The sequence below is a fragment of the Vicugna pacos genome, chromosome 4 (genome assembly GCF_048564905.1).
Source record: "Vicugna pacos chromosome 4, VicPac4, whole genome shotgun sequence".
NCBI lineage: Eukaryota > Metazoa > Chordata > Mammalia > Artiodactyla > Camelidae > Vicugna > Vicugna pacos.
This window is the reverse complement of record NC_132990.1, coordinates 23,745,608-23,769,246: the sequence shown is the minus strand read 5'-3', so window position 1 is coordinate 23,769,246 and position 23,639 is coordinate 23,745,608. Positions and strand designations below refer to the sequence as shown.

At 46.7% G+C, this 23,639-nt stretch overlaps 2 long non-coding RNA genes across 3 annotated transcripts in view; both read left to right on the top strand.

Annotated features, from left to right (window-relative positions):
• The window catches only part of LOC140696015 (uncharacterized), a 93,083-nt gene extending 91,878 nt beyond the window's left edge, over positions 1-1,205 (top strand). For both annotated transcript variants that reach the window (XR_012071933.1, XR_012071934.1), the window contains one exon: positions 1,079-1,205. This is a non-coding gene — a long non-coding RNA (uncharacterized lncRNA). The remainder of the gene's footprint in view (positions 1-1,078) is intronic.
• A 4,684-nt stretch (positions 1,206-5,889) lies between these two features.
• LOC140696014 (uncharacterized) lies at positions 5,890-22,442 on the top strand. The gene is made up of 8 exons (XR_012071932.1): positions 5,890-5,998; positions 6,665-6,746; positions 13,728-13,881; positions 15,450-15,581; positions 16,288-16,457; positions 17,791-18,001; positions 19,213-19,333; positions 20,849-22,442. It is a non-coding gene; the product is annotated as an uncharacterized lncRNA (long non-coding RNA).
• Positions 22,443-23,639: the final 1,197 nt, after the last annotated feature.

The following is a 23,639-nucleotide window of genomic DNA, read 5'->3' as shown; positions in this document are numbered from 1 at the left end:
ATCATGTAAATGTCAAGTGAGGGTCATTTTTCAAAATAACACCTTTGTTCAAGTGGGTCAAACACACGACCACTGTGTCGTGCTGTGGTAGGCAGAGGCCCTCCCTCTTACTTTCTGCTGGTCCTTGAGCAGAAGGGCGACACCTCTCATTAGGACATACTCTGATGTGTGGGTGTGTGCTTGTGTGCGTGCGCACTTGTGCACGAGTGTGGGCGATGAGGGTGGAGGAAGGAGTCAGCACAAGCAGGAGACCTTTCACCTCTCCTTAAAATGATACTGTTAACCTCTTCAATTTAGGGGAAAAAAATGTTGTCAAGATTCAGAGAAAACAAACAAAAAAGTCCCAAACACAAAACAATTTCTTTCCTCCCTCTTAGAATTTGGTCTTAGGTCTTTAAACCACCCTCTCTTTTCCGTCTCTCCACCAAAACCATGCTGTCTGGTTTTCTACCTTATGAAATATTATCGACCAGCTTGAAATGAAAATGGGTTGTAAATTAATGCATGCAACGCATTTTCCCATCGGACGGTTGGGGCTGGAAAGCCACAGCTTTTAGAATGTTAAATATTTATGGTTATCATTTCAACCAAAATATGAACTTGCACAAAGAAGAACATGATGCAGATCATAGTGAAAATGTTTGCCTCGCTTACAGGGTCACAGAGAAATTTCAGAAAACTGGGGCTGGTATGGATGTGCACCTCGGAGACAAGCCTATAAAGGCTCCTGAAAGAGGGAGGCAGGACCCTGCAGCAGATGACTGGGGAGAGCTGCCAGTCTCCCAGAGGAGCGTTTCCCGTGCTTCCGAGTTGAGAAATGAGTGGCTGGTTTAGATGATCCGCTTTCCCACCCTCACATCTGGCTGAGCTCTTCAGGCTCTCAGCTATCCTCCCCTACTCCCCGCCTCCATCGTGGAAATGAAAGTCGCGCATCAAGTATTCTTCTAATAGTCATCGCTCTGTATCATTTGTTGCAGACAATAATTGTTTTATCTTTGTTATTATTGTTGGAATTTAAAATCCCTAAGCCTAAATATTTGAGATTTGTTGTTAACTACAAATCTCTCGGCAATTACAGATTTCTGAGGGCTGGAGATATTTTTGAATGTAGAATACTGTTGGAGATGAAATTGAATTCTCTTTTGGACTTCATCCCCATAAGGAGGTGAATTTACCTCCCTGATCTTGGAAAGAAACACAGAATAACCTAGGTAAGTTTCTGTACTAAACACCTACTATTAAGGATTCAAGGTTGAACTACAGGTGGGTCATAAATTTACTCTGAGCTTTCTAGCAGCCACCAGGAGGAGGGAAACATGAAAGGCCATGGGATTTAGTGTCTGAAAGGAAAAAGAAACCAGTTGTTCAGGAAGCAGCATAGCCATTCTTGGTACTGAGACCAATCATATAGCTCTCCTGAGGGTCCTTCTAAAGTCATAAACTCCATCTTCTGCAGCATCACTGATTACAGCAGTAAGCTTCAGAGATTGTTTCTTATGAAAAGAGGAGGCCAAGTCTTTGGTCAGGGGCATACCACTGTGGCTAAATGGGCTTCCCAAGAAGGTTTCATGGTCTGTCTGTAGGTTAGATCGGGGAATTAGGCTTAGTCTTTCTGAACATGACAGTCTATCACACTTGCTCTTCTACAAAGTATAATGCAGTTGGACAGATGGAACTTGACTAAGTTCTCCAATAACAGTGTTTTGAAGGTTGGGACTTTCTGCCATGAGGACACACGTTGCCTTTCAGGGCATGTTGTCTGCAGACTGGCCTTGTAGCCCTCACCAGGACAGCAGATGTGGTTCTGTGGAGGTCCCATTATTGATTAATGGATTAAATTGGACTGACTGTTATGATGATAAGATTATTTCCCTGTTAGCTAAACCTCAAAGGACTTTTTCTTCCTCCTCTCATGCAACAAAAGGACTTTTGCAAGAATAGATCTGGGAATTGAGATGCGTCTATTGTTTGTCTGCCAGAGCCCTTCCCTTCTTCTGGGATACAGTCCACCCCGTTTAGTAAGCTGTTTCTCCTTCTCTCTCAAATCCTGTGCTTGTAGTGGGGGTCAAAAACCATAGTGCTCTATCCCTTTGGCCACAACTGATGTTTCTAGGTGTGGTACCTGATCCAAACAGGGCCAGTCAGAATTTTTCCCTGGTATGTTTCCAGCTGGAGCTAGAGAAGGAGTTTCAGGTCCTCTTTGGTGATAACGTTATTAGAGGGGCCTAGGGAGCTGTCAGCAGCCACATTCTCAGGCAGCCAATCTGCATAGGAGGTGATGAAAGATGGAGAGAGGCGAAGACAAGGGACAGAGTAGTTGTCCTGGCAGCATCATGTCCCCAGGTCTCCAGGCATCTTTCACACCTTTTATAATTCCTCTGTTGCCAGTTAAAGTTGACTTTCCACCACTTTGCCACTGTTATTTCTTGACTAGTGCATACACCTACATTTCTTCCAAAATCTTTCCCCGAGTTTGCATAAACACAAGCAATTAGACTGTCCAGCAGCTCCCCTGGGAGGGGGTCACACACGTTCCCCAGAGAGGGCCTGTTTGGTTAGGAGTAAGTTTGTGTTCGCATAGCTTATTCTCAAAAATTATACAAATAATAAAATGGACAAGAGGGTGAATTCCAGGCTTCTGAGCATCAGCTAGAGCCTCACATTTACCATTTCCAGCCCCAGACTGATGTCCAGCCCAGCTTTACTATGTCACACACAGAATCACAACACTCCCTGACCTTAAAATATTTCTAGCAAGTGTTTAATCAAGGCTGTTTTGACAGTTTATGTGATTTAGAGCCAGTTATATCTGGAACAACAGTCAAACTGGTGTTTTCATAGTCATTGTAAATTGAGACGGTCTCCCCTTAAGAACCATCTCTCTCCAACTTCAGTTATGAAGTAAGAACAAGAGTCCAGATTTTTGTGTTAGGTCATGTGGAAATTAATGCATTAACTGATCTGTAATCCAAGCAAACACATTTTTAACTTGCTTCGATGGGAGTTAGTAACTGGGAGCTGGATCTGGGTCCTAATGTACCATATTTCATTGATTCTAAAATGCTGTTTTTCCAGTATTTTACCATCCCTGATAACAGAATATAATTGACACTCAGTGGGGTACTGTAGTTGGCATTATTTTTTCTTTCTTAATGATACATAAAATGATAGGAAATCTTACAAACAGTGATGGTTTTTATTTAGTAAAATATGGTCTTTAACCAGGAGAGCATGTTTTCTTTGCCATGGTATTTTCAAATATTACTTCTTTTTCTCCCCACACAAACTCTGTGATGGAGGACAACTTCAGAGAGGTCTGGGTGTGAGTCTCAAGCCCCCCTGCTGTTACTGGCCGAGTCCTGCTTAGAACTCTGCACTCTGGAATCCCACGTGGGGTTCTGTGCATTGCATCCAACTCAGCAGTTCCAGATGAGAAGCACATATAACCAGAGCTCTCTAGCTACCCTCAAATATATTTGGTTTCACTGTTTCCAGGCATTTCCAATAAAATTGGTATGGGGGTGGGGGAGAGTAGAAATAATTGACATTGTGAAGGAGTCAGTCTCTGTACCTCAGAATGACCTGATGTTTAGTAAGAATTTGGGGCATTTACCCCCCATCAGGACCCAACATCACTCCTCTTTCAGAGTCCTTTGTTGAATGTCAGGACCAGAAAAGAGACTGGTGAGTCTCAGTCTATCATGGATGCTGCTACTTGGTCCAAATTTCTTTCCCATTGACTCTGCATCCTTCACACAAAACAGCCCAGACAGCCACTGCTGATCACATACAGCCCATGAGATGACACCCTTTTGCTGCTCTTGACCTTCAGGATAGAATCCAGTTCCCTCAGCCCTTTACAATCTGGACACAACCTTTATCTCCCACTCCTTCCCAATTCCACGCCCCAGTCAAACAGAACTGCTCGCTGTCTCCAGATATATACTGAGTGTTCGCTCAAACTGCCCTCAAGAAACTCCCTTCTCTTTTGCATGTTCAGTTGTCCATTCACAGCTCCCTCCAAAACCACTTTTTCCCATCAGAAGTAAGCTGTTTGAGCTCTAAACTCCCATAGCATTCTATCTTCTATTACTTTTGCACCCAGTATGAACTTGCTCTATAATACTAGGGTACACATAACATCATGTTTAATTCTTTTTTTTTTTCTCCAAATAAAACTATGCTAATGACCGCTAAGGGCCATGCCTCTGGACCTGAAGGCCCTGTAAGAGTGGGCATTGGCACAATGATTGAGGGCAAGGAGTCCAGGAGCCAGCACAGGAAGGAGAAAGTCCTTGTCCGGCTACTTCCCACCCATAAGAACTTAGGCAAGAGACCCAACTTCTTTCCACCTCAGTATTATCATCTGTTAAATGAGGATGAGAATGGAATCTATTTCAGAAAGACTTTGTGGGAGTTCATTAAAATAATATAGGTAGAAAACTTAGCTTAGTGCCTATCACAGGGTAAAGCTTAATAGATGATGTTTATTATTTCATTTTTTATTATTATTATTATTATTATTATTATTATTATTATTATTATTATTATTATTACTACTACTAGGCTTCCCTACTACTCTGTTCGGTCCTATAAGATTTGGGACTCCCGGAAATAAGATGAGCCTGGTTTTCCGTATTTCGTGGCTGTCACCATCCCCTGGCTCCTCCTACCACAGGGTGTTGCAGGTCAGTGGCAGTCCCCTGCCACCAGTTGGTCCTGCTGCAGTGGGCAGACTCCAGATGCTCAGGGCAGCCAGAGGCCTCTCTGCTCACCAAGCTCCCAAAGCACGAGAATTTAATCAATCCAGCGACCCATGGGCTGCCCTTGCAGAAGTCCTGCCACCTGGCCCAGGAAGGGCAGCAAGGAAGAGGGGTGAAGTTTCCACCCATCAGCCCTAGTCATCCCCTCCTCTGCTCCCACGCCTTGTGTCCAAGCTCCAGCCACCACTCCCCCTACTGTGCAAGTCCCCCTCAAGTTCCTGATGACGCTATGTGGGGGCTCCCCCGGAGTCCAAGGTTTTGGGGGTAAGTGGGAGAAATTACATTTTCATTCTTTGCATCTCCTCTAACAGCAGAAATGAATACCTCCTTTGATCATCCTGGCACATCTGTGTCCCATTGTAGATTCCTGTGCTTCTCTCTGCTACTGGAAGGTAAGCTCCCTGTGGGTCGTGTACACGTCGGATTTGCTCTCTGGTTTCCCCTCTGTCTTGTGCACATAAAGTCCTTTTTCTATGAGTATTTGCAGCAGAGAATATCCAGGAGGCCGGGACATTCCACTTCCCCTTTCCCTACAGGCAGCCCCCACCCCAAGCCACTGCTGGTGGGTGAGGCCAGACCAGCTTCCTGTCCCTCAAACCGGCCTTAAATCCAAGGAGAGTGGGCTACCATCAGTCCCCCGCCCCTTCCTCACCTCAACTTAATGAGCAAATAAGGAAAGAAAATTAAAGCAAAAAAAATTAAACAGCTTTAGCTAAGATCAATAGAATTCTATAAAGCTCTGGGCTCTGGTATTGAGTGAGCCCAGAGTAATCCCCTGCATATTGCATGTTAAGTTAACTTGTAAGAGAAATATGCTTCTTGCTCAGCCTCATACCTTCCCCTCCACTGTGAATGAGGAAGCAGGGAACACAAATTAAAATAATGTTGATTTAGTTTTTTAAGCGGGTGCCCAGGAGCATTTTCTGCATGGCCAAGTGAAAACTCCAGCCCCAGATGCACCATGCCTCCCTGTACACAATCCTAAGAGAGTATTTCATACTCAGAGCTCAGCCCACCAGTGGGTTTTTATTTTGTTTTCGGCTTTTGTTTCCTTTACGCATTCCTTTGGATTTCACGTTTTTAAATGCCAACTTGAAAATTCCTTTTGTTGCGAAAGGTCTCTCCTCCACTCCAGCAGGATTCCTTGGACTCGTCAGTCCTCACCCATAGTCCAACGTGATCCCAACACATTGCATGGAGGAAGCAGGTGGGGAAAGTTGACTGCATCTGCACAGGTACAGTGTCTTCTCATCCACTTGGGTTCCCCCAGGTGATGGAGCGCTCAGGAAAATCAGGCCTTCAGGTTTGCTCCTGATATTTCAGCCCCCTCCTCAAGCCCTGTCAACACCAGGCTTAAATTCTAACCAGGGCAGGCGTTGGAAGCCACTCAGGCCCACATGATGAGTCCTCATGAAACAAAAACATTCACGGTTGGTCACAGTAAAAGGCAATCAGGGATTAAAACAAGAGCAGAGGACTCAGGCAGACCTGTGTCTAACGCCCAACTCCACCGCTAATTAGCTGCACCCCCCAACCAAGCTTTCTAACCTCTCCAAACCTCAGTCTCCCATCTTTAAAACAGAATCGTAATGTTTCCCTTGGAAAATGATGTTGGAGATTAAGTTAGATAAAGCCTGTGTGTGGTCAGGCCACCCAAGATGGCTGTTCTCTTGCTCTCTGTCCCTCTCTGTCTGATCAGCATCTGCTTCACCTACACCAGACTTACCTGACCATCCTACCATCTTGCCCCCGCCCCAGCTAATGACTGAGCCTTGAGATCAGAACCTGTTAGCTTATCAAAAGGGTGGTGAGGGCCATGCCCCTCTGCTGGTTTCACTGGTAACTGATGAGCCAGCCTGACATCAATTCCCTCTATAACTGCTAACCTCTCCCTCCACTAGAGCGAAGCCTTCCACCACGTTCTGCCTGCTGTCTGCCGTCCACACATGGTGGGGTGTTGCCCGAGGACCTTGCTTCAGACATGTAAGATCCCCCATCCATTAAACCGTTGATGTCTCTGTGACAGACGCTCGGCCCTGTCTTTGGTCCAGGAGCTGGCCAAGCACGGGGCTCGCAGGCCTGGGTGGTGCAGGCAACAGCTGGCAGGGCAGCCAGGAGATGAGGAAACTCTGGTGAGCACCGAGGTCAGGAAAGAAGGACGGGAATGGAAAGTTGTGGGGCGGGGGCCGTCCACTAACACGTGGGACCTGAAAGTTGCGGGGGTAGTTTGGGGGTGGCTGTCCACTAGAACCTGAATTCATGTTGAATGTAGAGTGCTTTAAAACTTTAAAAACAGATAATCAAAGAGAAGAAGTAAAAATCATCCATAATCTTGCCAACCAGAAATAACTACCACTTTCATTTTGGTGTATTTGTTAATTTGCTGAGACGAATATTTGTTAAAGCAAAAATGGGGCCATCCAGAAACACTTTTTATGTAGCCTGTTTTGTTTATTTAACAAAGGGTCATGAACATCTTACCGTGTCATTCAGTGTCCTTCTACTGTGTGACTTGTTAAGAATTGAATAATATTCCCTTGATTCAATATATCTTAATTTATTTAACTGGGCTACTTCTTAGCTATTCAGGCTATTTGTAATGTGTCCCTTTGATGAGTGACACCATGACGAACACCTTTGACGGCTGTCCTTATGCCCGGATTTGAATACTATCTAAAACTAAATCCCTAGAAGTGGAGTTGCTGGGTCAGTCTGGAAAAGTCTGAGGTCTAGCAGAAAGGGAGCTAGAAATAATGACACTGTGGGAGCACACCCCACACACAGCGTTTGCAGGTACCTGAGCTCCCTTTCCTAGCAAATGAGGCCCTGGATCCTGGGCAAGGCTGGAGATCGGCCAGGGCTGGCCAGGGGAAGGGGTTGGAGAGAACAGGACCAGAATTAGGTGAAGGGCCATCATCACCTATGACTCCTTGACCCCAGGCAAGTGTTTTAATCATAGTGAGGCTCTGGGAACTTTGCAAAATAAGAATGGGGATGATTGTTCCAACCACGGGCAGGTTGTTAAGAGGATCTCATGAAATGATATCTGTGAAAATGCTTTGCAAACAGCAAATGAAATTAGGGAGGAGTCGGTCTATGGGCATCTCGGGGAAATTGAACAGTTTTTCCAAACCTCCAGAGACAGTCTTCTCAGTGTGAGGCTTTGAGCTTTTGTTTGAAATGATATGAATTCCCAGAACATCAGACCCACCCATGGTCAGATGTAAGTACTGAACACACCCAAGCCAAGGGTGCTGGGAATCCTGGCCCATCTCTACTCAGGGTCATTCACCTTGGACCCGCCTTCCTTCCACGGGTGCGATCAGCTGCCTGTGTGAGGTGTCAGTTACAAATACCACATCACCAGGACCCAGAGCAGCAACCTAGAACCCTCATCCATCATCCTTCTCACTCAGTCATCAGATGGAGACAAAAGGAGACACAGGCATATTTGCCCATTTATGCAGGTCTTTTAGGCCGTTGGGGGCATTCCCTAATACCAAACAATTCTGTTCTTGAGAAACTTTCAGGAAAGATGGCTGAGGCTGGGTTTCCTTCCTGCTACCTGAGCCCTCAGTTTGGCACACTGTCTGCCACCATCTCTCCTCCTGGACACATTCTTGTGTCTGGAGGGATGGGAGGGGCATCAGAAGAATCCAAGACCAGCCATAGCAAAATACAGGGGCTCTCTCCTGGTCTGGCACAGCAGTGATGTCTGGTTTGGATTGGACCCCAGTTTCTTTGGCTCCAGAGAATCTTGTTTAGCTGGGTGAGGGCAGAGCTGGGCAGCTGATGGAGATAGTGCATTCACTCAAGTCGGTAGAGGACATTTCCTGAACGCGGGGTCCAGCACTAAGCATCGGGGATGCAGAGGTGTGAGAGGCAGCATCTGCCTCAAGGAGGGTTTAAGAGCTTCTGCCTTGTGGTCAGAGAAGTCAGGGCCTGAACTCCAGGTCTGCCACCTCCGTAGGCAACACTGTGGGCAACTTAGCATTGCTAAGCCTCTGTAAAGTGGGAATACCACTGTTTCCCTCTCTGAGCTGTTGTGAGGATAAAACGAAATGATGTCAATGTAACTGACTATTGGAGCCACAGCCTTCTTTTTCTCAACCCCCTCCTTTCTGTGTATTCATTTCACACCCCTCATCCTGGGATGGTATCTCAGGCTGAGCCCAAAGCATTGCCAGTCACCTTTAAGCATTAGAAAAGTCTAGTTCTCAGAAACTGATAAAGTACAGACAACGCTAATATTAAAACTTCAATTTCTCATCCAATTCAAAGCTCCTCTCCTTCCCCAGCTCAGGCCTAAGCCAGACCCAAAGCTGCAAAATGAGGGGCATTTCTTCATTCTCAGAGTCCCACTCCCAATTGCTCTGACACCCCCAGGGCTGCAGCAGGAAGGAGCAGAGGAAAGTAAGAGCCAAAATGGTCTCGCAAATTCGCTGATGCTGCCAAGATCTGCATGACAGTTGTCCAAACCCTGGCTCTGTCCCCCATGAGTACTTCAATGACTTCTTCCAGAACCCCTCTGCTGGGACCTCCAACTCGGTGTGGCTCCCAGGCACCACCTCCACATGTGCACCTCCTCCCCCTCACCTCCCACTTTGGCACAGGCATTGCCCTGGAGAGGCTGTCCGCTTGGGCAGGGCCCTATCAAAGGGGCTCTACTCATCAGACTCTCCACGCTGCCCACTTAGCTGGTGGGAAACCCAGCATCCTTACCCCTCCAGCACTGGAACTGTGCACCACATCCACCTCAGCCCTTTCTCCCACCTCTACCAGCCTTTCTCCTTTGGACTTTTCCAGTCTTGGTGCCTCCAACTGCCAAGAGGTGCAGGTTATGTTTTCTAAAAAATTCTCTCACCATGTCCACTCCCACAAAAGCTCAGGAAGGGTCGAGATGTTTCTTCAGTTCAATCATTCAGCTGGAGGGTGGGGCAGGGCGACGGGTGATATGTCAGTTCCCCTCTGGCAAACAACCCCAAACTTGGGGTTCACCTACCAGGAAATGCATGCCCCTTCCCCAGGAAGCCAATTTTCCTCAAAGAGATCTCCATTCACTGTGATGCTACTATCATAGCTGACACAGGCCCTTGCTCTGAGCTGGGTGCTGTTCTCAGGGCTCTGTGTATCAAACTGCCCGGTCTCTATCCAGGAACTCATTTAATCCTCACAGCAGCCCTATGAGGTTGATACTGTCATCTCCCCCATTTTATATGAAATGAAAGTACAGAGAGGTTAAGTAACTTGGCCAAAGCCTCACAGCTGGTATATGGCCCAGAGGGATTTGAACCCAGGCTATCTGGCTCCAGCTTCTGGCCCCTAAACATAATTTTCTAGTAGCCTCTCTAGTCTTTTTCTTCTGAAGGCTGGAGGCAAAGAATGGAACAAGGTGACATTTCAGGACATGCAGCAAATGTGTGTAGCACCCATCTTTGGAATGTAGGGGTATTTATCACTCGTTCTCAGCTTTTGGTTGACCAAAATTCCACAGACAATAATAGTCAAAGTCCCACTTAACAAACTGTTACATACATAGATCTCTTAGAAATTTGACAGCCATTCATTTACAATAAACAGAGACTTCAAGGCTCATGGTTTAGAAGGGAGAGGACTAGCCAGGAAAAAGAGCGTCACAGTGCAGTACAGATGCTGTGTGCCTGGCTTCATGTCATGGATTTCACAAATATTTACTGGATACCTGTTATGGGCTGTTAGGGGTTGAGGATATAGGGGTCAAAATGGACAAGGTCTCTGCCATGTGCCAAGTCCCTGCAGTTGGAAGGGAAAGCATCCTCTAGAAAGAAAGTATTTCTATTGCCTTTTGCTACACAGCAGACTACCACAAACTCAATGGCTTCAGATGACAACCACCATTATTTGCTCATATTCTGCAACTTGGAGAGACCTCAGAGGGGATGGCTCAACTCTGTGTTCGTGTATCTGCTCGGGTCTCTTAATCTGCTGCATCAGCTGGAGAAATGTCCGTAAAGGTGTCACCCACATGTCTGGTAGCTGGTGCTGGCTGAGAGCTGTTGCGCCTTGATTTTCTCTCTTCCTCCAGTGGTCTACGTGGGCTTCTTTACCCAATAGTAGGTGGCTTCTAAGAGGGAGGTCCCAAGAAGATGAGCCCCATTATGCAAGGCTTATGGCATCTCTGCTTGCATCATGCTTGCTAATGTCTCATTGGCCAAACAAGTCACAAGGCCCAGCCCAGAGTCCACAGGAGACAGGACCACACAAGGAAGGCCACTGATGGAACAGTCTACCACAGAAGGCTTCACAGGATGTCTGAACCCACCAACAGCCTGTTCCGGGTAACTGGATCTGGCTGTGCTCCTAGCACCCATCCTCCCTGTAGAAGTTCTAACCCAGAGGGTGGCCCTAGAGAGAGGGCCCCAAGGCAGAAGAAACAAGAAACTCTTCCTGATATATCAGGCATTGACCTGTGTTATCACCTCTGGCATCAGTTTCAAGAGACCCCAAGCAGGGTCCTTGTCTCAAAAGGAGCCCCACTTCCTGTCATCTCGCCATTGTAGCTTCACTCTTTGGAGGGGGATACATTCACGTTGACTGGAACAGATACTCTTAGTTAATGAATCAGAGCCCAACGGGGTGTAATTTGGTTTGTAATGCACAGTTGCAGCAGGGTCTGTCTAAAGCCCTGTTAGCCTGGAGGAGCTCTTAAGGGCAGTTGACACAGAATTAGTCAAATGGGTTGGAACAAATTCTGAGAGTGTGGAAGAGCAGCAGGTTGGTCAAGAACATTCTGGGCTTGCTGTGGTGGGTCGAGGACCAGCTGTGAAGGGAAGTCCTCAGTAGATGGCAGGAAGAGGAGGTAGCAGGGTGCTGGGGATGGGCTGATAAGGACCCAGTGGGCTAGTTGCATGGATTGAGGTGGGGTGGCTGAGGTACCACACCCCCTTATAGCTCTCCCATCACTTTCCCTTTCCTCTGTTTCCCTAATCCCAGGGATTTTTCTAGTAGGGTAAGGGCAGGAAAATCTTGCTCTTGATCCTGAATTTCTCCATCTTTTGTCAGCCAGTTCTTTCTTTCCCCGCTGGGTCTCAGCTTTTGGAACTCAAAGCCAAGAGGTTCCCCTTTCCTTTGCTTTCCCCCATCACATTCTTTCCTGAGGGAATGGATACAGAATGACTGGCCTAACTGAAGGGGGCAAAGGGCCAGAGAAATTATAACGGGGAGAAACTTCTGTTGACATTTCCCCAAATTCTTATCCCATCACATAAGAATGCATAACCTAACCTTACACTGACACTTACATTGGTCTCATCCCTTTGGGTGGGTTCAACCATAGTTAACAAACCCTTGCATTGTCTTTGTAAATTCAAGAAGCACTCCAGGTATCTTTATAGAGAGAGTGGTCTAAGTAGGAGCTACCTGACTCTTGTAGTCAAGATTCTGGCGTCCAGATAGGAAAAATGAGGTAAGTAACTGCCCTCACAACCAGACTTTATTGGCAACACAGCTTTTGCAGGAGGATAGGAAGTGACATGATCAAAATTGTATTTGGGGAAGATTAATCTGGCAGCCACATAAGAGACAGGCTTAGAGGTGGGAGATCTAATAATAGTGGCCATGAATTATATTAGCATCTAGAGTGACCCTGAACTAGGCATCTGATGTGATCACTCTCATTTCCTCCTCACACATTTTCGAGGCAAATTATTATTTTCCAAATTGTGTGGATAAGGAAACTGATGTCAAAGAGATCTAGACATTTGACCCAGGGTCAAACTGTGGTAGAGTCCAGATCAAATTCAGATCCATCTGAGTAGCCTGTCTGTTCAAAAACTACTACCCTTGCACAGATAAGAGACAGTGAAGACCAGAACTAGGGCACGGGGTGAATACAGTGAAGAACACAGTGGGACAGAAGACCTGCGTCAGAGAATTCAGAGGATGTGGTGTCGAAGTCCAAGTCTGTTAGCCAGGGCACTTCTCAGTCCTTCCTGCCTGGACCACCCACCACAGGCATTGAACTGTGCTGGCCCTTGTGCCCAAGACAGTGATGGAAGGCAGCTACTCCAAGGAGGCAGACAGGCGAGGAGAGGCACAGTTCAATCTGGTCGTACTGGGGGTAACTTTATTGTTCTGTTTTGTTTCAGAAAATTAATGAATCCTACACATTTAATACGCTAAGAACGAAAAGTAATTATGTATTTTCTTAAGTCCATCTCTTCATTTGTGTATTCCTTACTTCAGGTAATTGGGACAGGAGGTGCAGGGCATAAACAGAGAACAGGAAATCCTGGGGAAGACATTCATTACTATTCCATTCCCACAGCAGTGCCCTGCTATAACCCACTAACCACTGAGGCGAGGTCCAACCCATCCACCTCGTTTGGTTTCTGCCCCTTAGCCTACACCCTGCAGAGTAGACATTCAGCGCGAGCTTTGAGTTCGTGGTGTTGACAGTGCCACCCAAGAGACATCAGACTGCCTAGTCCAGATTCTAGATTCATGGATGGGTTACAGGTCCTTGAGCAAGTCATTTAATGCCTTGGTTCCTCCATTTCTTCATCTGAAGGACAGGAGAGGAATGCAACTTAACATCACTTGGCCATTAGTAAGTCCAGTGAGTTCTACCCAGGGGACTTGGGGCAGCGCACTTCAGAAGTGTTAGTTGTTATTGCTGCTGCTGCTGCTGCTGCTGCTGCTGCTGCTGCTGCTGCTGCTGCTGCTGCTGTTATTATTATTATTAAGCACCTGGCTCCTATTAGGTTCAGCTACCTTGTCTCAGCCACAGGCTCCCAGGGTTGGTCCCTGGGATGCTTAGGTTACTAGACACAGGGCTTCGCTAGACTGAAGCTTAAGCTCATTAATGTGAAGAAGCTCACAGTTCTCTGAACCTGCTTGCTTCCTACCTTTTTAGCTTTCTACCTTTTGCTATGTTTGGCTCTGTGCCTAGGGCCTCGCACTCTGAAAATGTCCCCATTTTTTCAGGCACCTCTTCTCCCAGGGACACCTTCACCAACCCCTGCTTTGATCCTCTCAGTTATGTTGAGGAAGGATACTTCAGCTACCTCCAACTTCTCCTGCTAAGTGGGCACACAGATGCTTCAGGAAAGTACTCAGACTTCCCAGGCAGGCAAGAAAGGTGAGTGGTAGCCCTGACTAACATTTTTGGGGGGACCCTAGAAGCACCGTCTCTTGCACCCCAGAGGTCATCCCTCCCCTTTGGAACTTCCTGCCAGCAGCTATTTGATCTGCTTTTGAGTTAGCCCCAGTCACATGGTACAAGACGTTTGATCCTCCAGCCTCCATCCTCTCCTGTGTTAGTCATTCTCACACTGTCCCTACAATCTGATGTCTCTTTGTCTGTGCTGAGGTCACCCCTCAGGTCACCCATCCTAACTCTTGAAAGCATTTTCTCCCTGGCTCACCTTTGCCCATTCCTGGTCTTTCCTTCCTCACATCCTCTGGTCACATCCATCTGATGCAAACACGCAGCATTCACGCCAACTTGAAGAGGCTTATCTTGACCCTGCTGACCTGTTAGCTTGCATCTTAGTTCATTATTTCCTTTTCCCTTTCAAACCTTCAGATCTAAAAGTGATTATGTCTGCAGAGATAACCTCCTCCTCTCCCATTCCCTCCCTGAACCCTTCTCTCTAGCTGGTTTCCACTTCATGGCAGTGCTGAAAATACTCTCTCAAGGGTCCTCAGGAAAATGCTCATCTCCAAACCAAATGACCATTTCCTAATCCTTAACCCTCCAGACCTCTCAGAAGTACGTGTCCGCATTGACACAAGCTTCTCCTTCAAAAGCTGTTCCCTTTTTGTTTCTCTGGTGCCTCACTTCCCTGGTTCTCCTACCTCTCCAGAGGTCTTCCTCTGTGTTTTTGGTGGGCTTATTCCAAGGCCAGGACCCTTTCCTTCAGTGATCACATGTCAACAACTCTTTGATCTGGAGCTGCCTGCAGGATATTTCCACTTGGCATCTGACTACCAGCCATCCAGGAAGTCTCAAACTTAATGAGTTGGCACCAGCCCAATCGCCTTTCCCACTTAACCTCTGTATTTCCATCAGAGGTACTATGGTTTTTGAGGAGTGCGACTTGCAATCTGGATTCACAGTGACCCGAGCCCTTGCTCTCATCTCCAGTCCCACAGACATATGGGTTCATCCCCTGAGGGTTTCTTTCCATTTCCCCATCATCACAGCCATCCACCTAGGGCCTCCACATTTATCCCCAGATAACCACAAACTGGTCTCTCCCTTTCCAGACTTCCCCCAGCCCCATGCAGATGTAAACTCTGCCTTGGCTGGTTATTGAGTGATTTCAGGCATCCAGGTCTCATTTCCCCAAGACTGGGGGACAGAAGTGGAGTCACCTCCATTCAGCAATCCCAGCAAGGGGCCATGTCCATAAAAGACACTCTACAGATGCTTTGGAAATGCCTGCATGAGTGAACTGTCATTAGCTGTGGCCCAAGTCATGTCTTTTCAGTAGTTGTTTCCAGGGCAGTGAGTATCCTTGGTGTGTACGTCTCTTTTTCCCTGGCAGCAACGGGTCTACCACTCCAGTCAACTTCCAGACTCACTCTGATCTCCACTGAAGACCTTTGCTTAGTCCTTATGCTCTCCAAGTTTTCTTAGCACTATCTTGCCACTCACTGTAAACGTCTTCTGGTGTAGACTTTGGCCCTTTTATTTCATTGCAGGAACTTTCTGAAGTCAGGCGCTACATCGATTTTGCCAGTGCTGAATGGAGAAGTGTGTGTGTTAAGAAGGATGATAATCTCCAGGGCCAGCACACCAACATTTAAACGATTATGCTCTCATTATTCCTCGAGGTATCCCAAACTTCTCAATGCGAAATAACAGTATCTTACATTTTTCTGAATGTTCCTATGTGTGTGTATGTGTGTGTACACGTGCGCGATAGGAAAAAATTACTTTCAAAAGAACAATAACCAACTTGGAATGATCTTAGTTTTGCTCCCATTAGCTAAAAAAAACCGATAATGACAAATGCGCCCCTGAGTCCTCAGGAGGTGATTAAAGCAGTCATGCTCCTTGCCCTCGGGGAGGTCATTACCTTGAAGAATGCGGCAGCCTCTGCAGTTCCTATTAGTGGTACATATTGACTATATCTATTTTTGAAAACCCTTCCCTTCAGGACGTGGCTTGTCCCCTAAGGCCACCAAGCTCTGCATGGCCCACTCAACCTCAGTGCTGAAGGTTATGACCTGTAGGCTGCCCCCAAAGGCTGAAGCCAGGCTTGCACTTGACCTCACAGTGATGAGCAGTGAGACTCAGTCTGTAGGGATCACGTGTTCTCAGAGGGTGTCAGTGACTTCACAGGAGACTGTAGATCCCAGGCAAAGAGCCCAGGAGGTGCGATTCACTTGAGATGATCCAGAAGACTCAGAAGTATCAGACCAGAGGCAGTGTGGCTGGAAGCGATCTCTGCTCTGATACTTGGTAGCTGAGGGACTTTGGGTAAACTGTTTGTCCCCAGGTCTCCGTTTCCTCATCTAAAAAACATCTACCTTGCAGGGCTGCTGTAGGGATGAGAGCGCATCAAACAGGATTTCAGTGCTTGCTTTGTACCAGGCACAATTCCAAGCATCTACATCCATTAAGTCGTTTAATCCTCTCAACAAACCTCTGAAACAAGTAGTATTATGATCCCCATTCTACACTGGAAGGAAATGAGAAACAGAAGGGTAAGTAAATTGCCTGAAGTCACCCAGATGATAACTGATCACTATTCATGAAGCCGCTAGCACAGTGGAGCAGCTGCTCCAGGAGGTTCAAGTCAATAGAGGAGACCAGCACAGAGCAGGTGACAGCAGTAACATCTGTGACACTCTGATAGTCTAGAGAAAGAAACGGCAATTGGGCAAAGAGCACCCTCTGATGTGTTAAAATCAAATTTTGTTGTTTTTTTCCTTCCTCTTGATGCAATTGTGTGAGTTGAACCTGTGTATGTGTGTGAAGGAGTCTGTGTGTGTGTGTGACGGGAACGAGGAGCTTCTGGGGTGGGGTGACACCCTCCACGTACCTTTAGTCCCTCCACATCCACTGCCCCCCGCCCCTCTGCCTTCAGACATGGGTGGGTGACCAGAGCCTTAGGAAAAGTTCAGTTCATCCCTGATTCCCTCTTTTGCTACCATTCCATTTCTTCTCCTCCAAGCTAGCTCAATTTGATCAGTCTTATCCTTTGGGGGTTCAAGTTAGGTCTTGTGGAGGAGGAAAGATCTCTACCCCTTTATAAAAACTTTAAAAATCACCAGTGAACACATATTCTCCACATAAGGACCATTGAGACCAACCAGGTTTTTAAGAAAGTTGGGCAGCAAACAGTTGGAAGTTTTAGTCTCCAGGAAAGACCTAAAGTTAGTAAAGCAATAGAGATCGCCATTCATCCTGCAGACATTGATGAAGAGCCAGTCATGTCCTAAGATTCAAAGTTACCATGATGCGGTTTACCAGGGAGCGAGAAGACAAACAGGTGAAGGGCAGCGTGAGGCGGGGATGAAATGTGCTGGGAAGACCAAAAGGAGGGAGTACTGAAGCCTCACGCCCATTAAAGTAGCAACAAAACTGCTAGAACAGTTTTGAAACTATTTCTAAACCAGTTTCGCTACCTGGTTTGATCATCTGCTTCTGCAGAAGCCCTGTTAGAAGTCATCCCACACCCGACTGCACTCACCCTAAGACTCTAGAAGTTCCCCACTCAGGCTTGCACAGGACTGACCCAGTTCCTGACTCTGCCTCCTTAGTACCAGCACAAGGAGTGAAAGCCTGATATCAGCCCTTGATTTATATTTTTCACCATCAGTGGGGCTGGAACTTGTATTGGATTCATATACACAACATGAGACACAATAATAAAGAGTCACTGAAGAGTCTTCCTTTCTGGCCAGAACAGCGTGGGAGGAGCAGGGGAGGCTGGGGGCTGGAGGTGGTGGTGGGGGGTGATCTCTTCACTTTGAAGGAGCCAGGGGTGGGTCAGGTGGGAAGCCTTTTTCTTCTTCTTCTTTTTCTTTTTTTAAGGTGGAGCCCTTATGATGGGATTAGTGCCCCTATAAGGGGAGGAAGAGACCAGAGGCCACTCTCTCTGCCACATGAGGGCACAGCAAGAAGGCTGCTGTCTGCAAGCCAGACAAAGAGCCCTCACCCAACACTGAATCTGCTCGCACCTTGGTCTTGGACTTCCCAGCTACCAGAGCTGTGAGAAATCAACGTCTGTTGTTGAAACCACCAAGTCAGTGCTGTTTTGTTACCTAAGCCTATATGAAGGGTAGGCAGTTTCCTTCAGATAAGAATTAGGCTCTGAGATGTAAGGAGCTTAGAAAATGGGGAGTCTTTGTACTCTGTTTCCTCTTGCGTGTTTTAATACCCAGAGGCCTCCTTCCCACACCAGCACACCAGAGTCAGTAGGCTGCAACTTTGCTGGGCCTTGAGGCCTGAGCTCCTTTGGGACAGGCCTATGATTCGAAGGAAGAGGTTGAAACATTGGGCCCTTCTGAGAACAGATCAAAATTGAACTCCCTCTGGAGACAGGACTTGTACAAATGGCACTCAGAGGGGAGGCCAGCCACTGGGTTAGGTGGAAGAGAGAGAAGAAATACCTTAAGACTCCAGCCTGAAGGTGTCCCTCTGCCCTCCCGCCCCTACCCATAACCAGCAGCACTTCATCTCCAACAAAATATGAATCAAGAAAGAGTGTTGGACACACACGGTAATGAAAATCCATGATTCAACTGTGCGTTCATAATTATTTCATAAATAAATGGCTTCTGGAGAGCCGCATCTGTCTCTCGCCACTGAGCGCCCGTCTTTCATTAATGTATCCCGGCCCGCACAGAGCTGGCCCACGAGCCCCACTCACAGCCACCGCCTCCTCTCCATCACTGTCCACCAGTAGGTTTTTGTGGTTCAGAAAGAGCTGCAACCCCACACTCCTCCACAAGACTGATGGCTCATCAATAGCATTAGCCGACATTACAGGCCGCATCAGGGTAGAGCAGAATCAATACAGCCAAGTAAAAAGTCTAATAAGTTGACATGGCCATCCTCAGCAGGGCTCGCATTACAAGAAATGAGTTTTCTTAAGGAATCAGTGTCAGGGTTCCTTAGGTGCCCCACACCCAGATGTCCTGACAAAGATTTATGGCTTTGTGTTGAGTTGATCGAGCAAGGGAAAAGTGAAGTGGTACCTGGGGTTACCTGCAAAATGAGGTGGGGCCCTGGGCCACTCTGCTGATGGGGAGGGAGGTGCATGGTTGGGGTCCCTTTGTGTGACAGGGCTCCCCACCAGCCAGCCAATCCTATGGCTGTCCCGGCCCCAGGGGTGGCCCCTGCTGAATTATGGGTGGTCACTTCTCCTCTGGGGGGCTGATTAGCACGCAGTCACTGCCACAGTCCCCTCAGAGTGGCACTACTGATACCCCATCCTCCTCTCCTGTCCCACAGAGTCACCTGCGGCTGGAGCAGAGAGGAAGATGCAGCAGATCTCTCACTTTGATGAACTTGGATGCTCATCTTTTCTCATTTGTCTGGTCATCGGAGGGAGGCCCTCGTTGAGTCACGTGAGGTAAAAGCATCAGCCCTAGGCTTTGCTAGGCTCAGTCAGTTCAGAGAGCACTTATCAGAGGCAGGTTTCCCTGCAGGCTTCCCGTCTTCTCTTAAAGGGACAGCCCGACGGTACAAAGCCATGGGGAGAATTCAAGTAGTCCCAGGAGAGCGCTCGCCTAGTTAATCTCACCTCTCATGAGCTCAGACAAGCCTTTTGACCTCGAGTCCACCAGCAGAGATCAAGGGCAAGAGAATAGTGTGGGCAATTCAAAGGAATGAGAAATGGTCTCTGTTACCCAGATTGCTGATGGGATAAAGAGAGGACCCAGGCACATGCAGAAAAGGCTATTACATCAGGCAGGCTGAGATTCAGGCTTATTCATTCATAATCAAATGACTGTATTGAGGACCTACTATGTGCCTGGCTCTGTTTGAGGTGCTGGGGTAGAGCAGTGACTCAAAGAGACAAAGTCCCTGCCCTCAGGGAGCTTACACTTTGTGGGGGCAGCAAACAATGAGCACAATCAGATAAGTGAACACAGATTTCAGGAAAATGCTATAGAGAAAAATAAGGCAGGTGATGGAGACAGAATGGGAGCTGCTGCTTGAGTAAGAATGATCAGCGACGGCCTCTCTGAGGAGGCTCCTTGGAGCAAAACATAAAACGAGGAGCGAAAACAAAGTGCAAAGGTTTTGAGAAGGCATGTCCTTGGTGTGCTTAAGAAAGAGCCAGGAGGCTAGTGTGACCGGTCCAGGGAGGAAGGAGAGACTGGCAGGACATGGCACTGGGGAGGAAGCCAGGGGCCAGAGCCTGTAGGGTCTTGAAGGCACGAAGGACTGCAGATTTCTTTCTGCATATGGTAGGAAGCCCTTAGAGAGTTTTGAGTAGGGGATTGACATAACATATTTTTATTTTATCAGGATCGTTCTGGCTGCTTTATGAGAATAGTCTGGGGGTTGGGTAAGAGCTGACGGACTCAGCAGTCAAGGGAGTGATAAGAGGTCATAGGATCCTGGATCCAAAAGATTTGTTTTTAGAATGGTGAAATCAAGAGACGATATGGGGGCATGTCCAGTATGAGATGCCAATTATTTTTTTTAATTTTTTAAAAAAATGTATTTATTTTATTTATTTTTTATTTTTTAACATTTTTTATTGATTTATAATCATTTTACAATGTTACTTCAAATTCCAGTGTTCAGCACAATTTTTCAGTCATTCATGGACATATACACACTCATTGTCACATTTTTTTCTCTGTGAGCTACCATAACATTTGGTGTATATTTCACTGTGCTATACAGTATAATCTTGTTTATCCATTCTACAATTCTGAAATCCCAGTCTATCCCTTCCCACCCTCCGCCCCCCTGGCATCCACAAGTCTGTATTCTCTGTCTATGAGTCTATTTCTGTCCTGTATTTATGCTTTGTTTTTATTTGTTTGTTTGTTTTTGTTTTTGTTTTTTAGATTGCACATATGAGCGATCTCATATGGTATTTTTCTTTCTCTTTCTGGCTTACTTCACTTAGAATGGCATTCTCCAGGAGCATCCATGTTGCTGCAAAAAGGCATTATGTTGTCGGTTTTTATGGCTGAGTAGTATTCCATTGTATAAATATACCACCTCTTCTTTATCCAGTCACCTGTTGATGGACATTTAGGCTGTTTCCATGTTTTGGCTATTGTAAATAGTGCTGCTATGAACATTGGGGTGCAGGTGTCATCCTGAAGTAGATTTCCTTCTGGATACAAGCCCAGGAGTGGGATTCCTGGGTCATATGGTAAGTCTATTCCTAGTCTTTTGAGGAATCTCCACACTGTTTTCCATAGTGGCTGCACCAAACTGCATTCCCACCAACAGTGTAGGAGGGTTCCCCTTTCTCCACAGCCTCTCCAGCATTTGTCATTTGTGGATTTTTGAATGACAGCCGTTCTGACTGGTGTGAGGTGATACCTCATTGTAGTTTTGATGTGCCTATTAGTGTGTGAAAGAGGCAAGTCAAGGATGAGGCCAGTGTGTTTTTGCCTGAGTGAAAGAGTAAACACTGGTTTCTTTTCCTCAGGTGGGAGCAGATCTGAGCAGGTGAAATCAAGATGATTTGGGAGGCGTGCTGAGTTTGAGATGCCTGTCAAGTGCAGATTAGAAGACATGGCTGTATATCCAAGCCTGGAGTTCAGTGAGAGTATTAGACCAAAGAGATAAACTTGGAGGTCATCTGCGTATTGATGATGGTAATATTTAATATCACCTGCCTGGGTGAGATCACTTAGGGTGAGAGTGCAGGCAGAGCAGAGAAGCAAAGGGACCAAGGGCTCTGCTTTGTAGGACTCCAGCACTCAGAGGACAGAAGGATACGAGGGATCCAGCAGCAGAGACTGAGGAGGGGGTCAGGGAGGTAGTGAGGGTCTGAACAGAGTGCTGTGAGATCAGCTCAGAGGGAAACTGCTTTTATCTGGAGGTGGTAGGAATTGAATACAAGCCTTGAAGGAGGAGACATTTGCAATAAGATGTGGGAAGGAGGAGGAAAGTTTGTCAGGAAATGAGAGTGGAGATTGAGGGCAGAGAGAACAGTGGGAAGAGACAGTGAGCAAAATGGCAGGGTGTCCAGATAGGCTGGTGCATGCAGCACATGGGGGGCGAGGATGTGTGGGTGAGAGGGGAGCCCAGAACTTAGAATCTGGAGCCAGATTCTGAGTGAGCATGAATGACTGACTGCATGTGAGGGGGAAGTGATGGCAAGCTGCTTGGAAACCATGTCGACAGCTGTCAGAGAACATGGAAACCGTGTATTCCCCAGTCTACTTAACAGGTAAGTGCCTTCTACAGTAGGCTGAATATCACTCACCAGTCCATTCCCCCATTTATCTGAGAACCACCGGAAATGCTCCTGTGATTCCAAGAAGCCTAAGCTCTTGAAAATATAAAGAAAAATTAAATTGCCAACTGTATGGAATGAGTCACATCCTTCTGTTTGCATACATCCCTTCAACAAAACTGAGCTAAAGCTTCTTTAAAAACCTGATGCATTTGCCTGATGATTTATCCTGTGAAACAAATGCTAACATATTGTTGTTAACTTACCCGCGAATATCTACATTGATTTGATTGTATATTCATCATATGTTCTATTTTGAAGACCCAATGATTGTCAGTTCTGCGATAGCTTTGGTCAAAAGCAATAACGTTTTGACCTGTGAGAAGACCTTGTTGGGTCTTCTGGGAGAATAAAGGCTTATGCAATAATGTTTCCCTGGAAACTTAAACTCCATCAGGCGAGAGAGCACCTCTAAGGTGCAATAAAAGATCCTGAAAGAAGAGCCTTAGAGTGGGGAGACATCACCGGATGAGGGTGGCCGGGAAAGCAAGGACACCCAAAGGACCAGCATTTGGGAAGGAGGAGCAGCTGCGGGAAGGAGTGACAGCATCATTTGCTGAGTGCCCATTTCAGGTCAGGGAGTGTGGTGGGTGCTTTAAGGAAAAAGAACAACTCCGTGAAGTAAATACTATTTCCTTTCATTTTAGAGAAAAGTAAAACAGGAAGGTTAAGCTCTTGCCGATAGAAGTGTAGCTTTGTGAGAGGGTGGGGCCAGCTTCCACTGTAGGTCTGTCTGCGCACCAAACCTTAATTGTTTACCCTCCAGAAGAACTGGCTTGAGTGAGTGGACGCGGGAGTGCAGGGGAGGGACAAACAACTTGAAAGGCACTTTGGGGCTAGAGGGCCTTGAACATCGGGGCCCTGTTAAACTATGCGATGGCACCATGGCTGCCCTCCTCCACCCCACCAACAGTGGCAGGGAGTAAAGGCCGCAAATGAACCCCAGGCAGAACTTCAGTGGACTGAAAACAGGCAGGACCTCCCCCCTAAAAAAAAACAGGATTGTCACTGACCCCTCCAGAGCCTTTGTGTGAAGTAAAAACACACACTTGCCCCTCCTTAAAACTACTTCCATCAGTCAGAAAATCTTCAGACAACTCTAATTCAGTAAGAATGGGACACATGGTTGCCACAGGCCAGAGAATTGTGGTAATAAATAAATACCTCCATGATGTGAAGGGCGCCTCTTAAATATGACACCCCAAATGATAACTGAGAATCTCAGATTGAGGAAACAATGAGGAAACAAAATTACTGGTGGAAGGGCAACATAGTATACGCTTTACAGAGGTAATTTGTAAATATGTGTTAAAACTTTAAGCATATATAGCCTTGGACCCATCAATTAGTACCTAAGAATTAATTCTAAGAAAATAATTGGATAGGTGTACGAATTCATGTGCAGGACTGTTCATTGCTAACTGTTAATATTAACAAAGAAAAT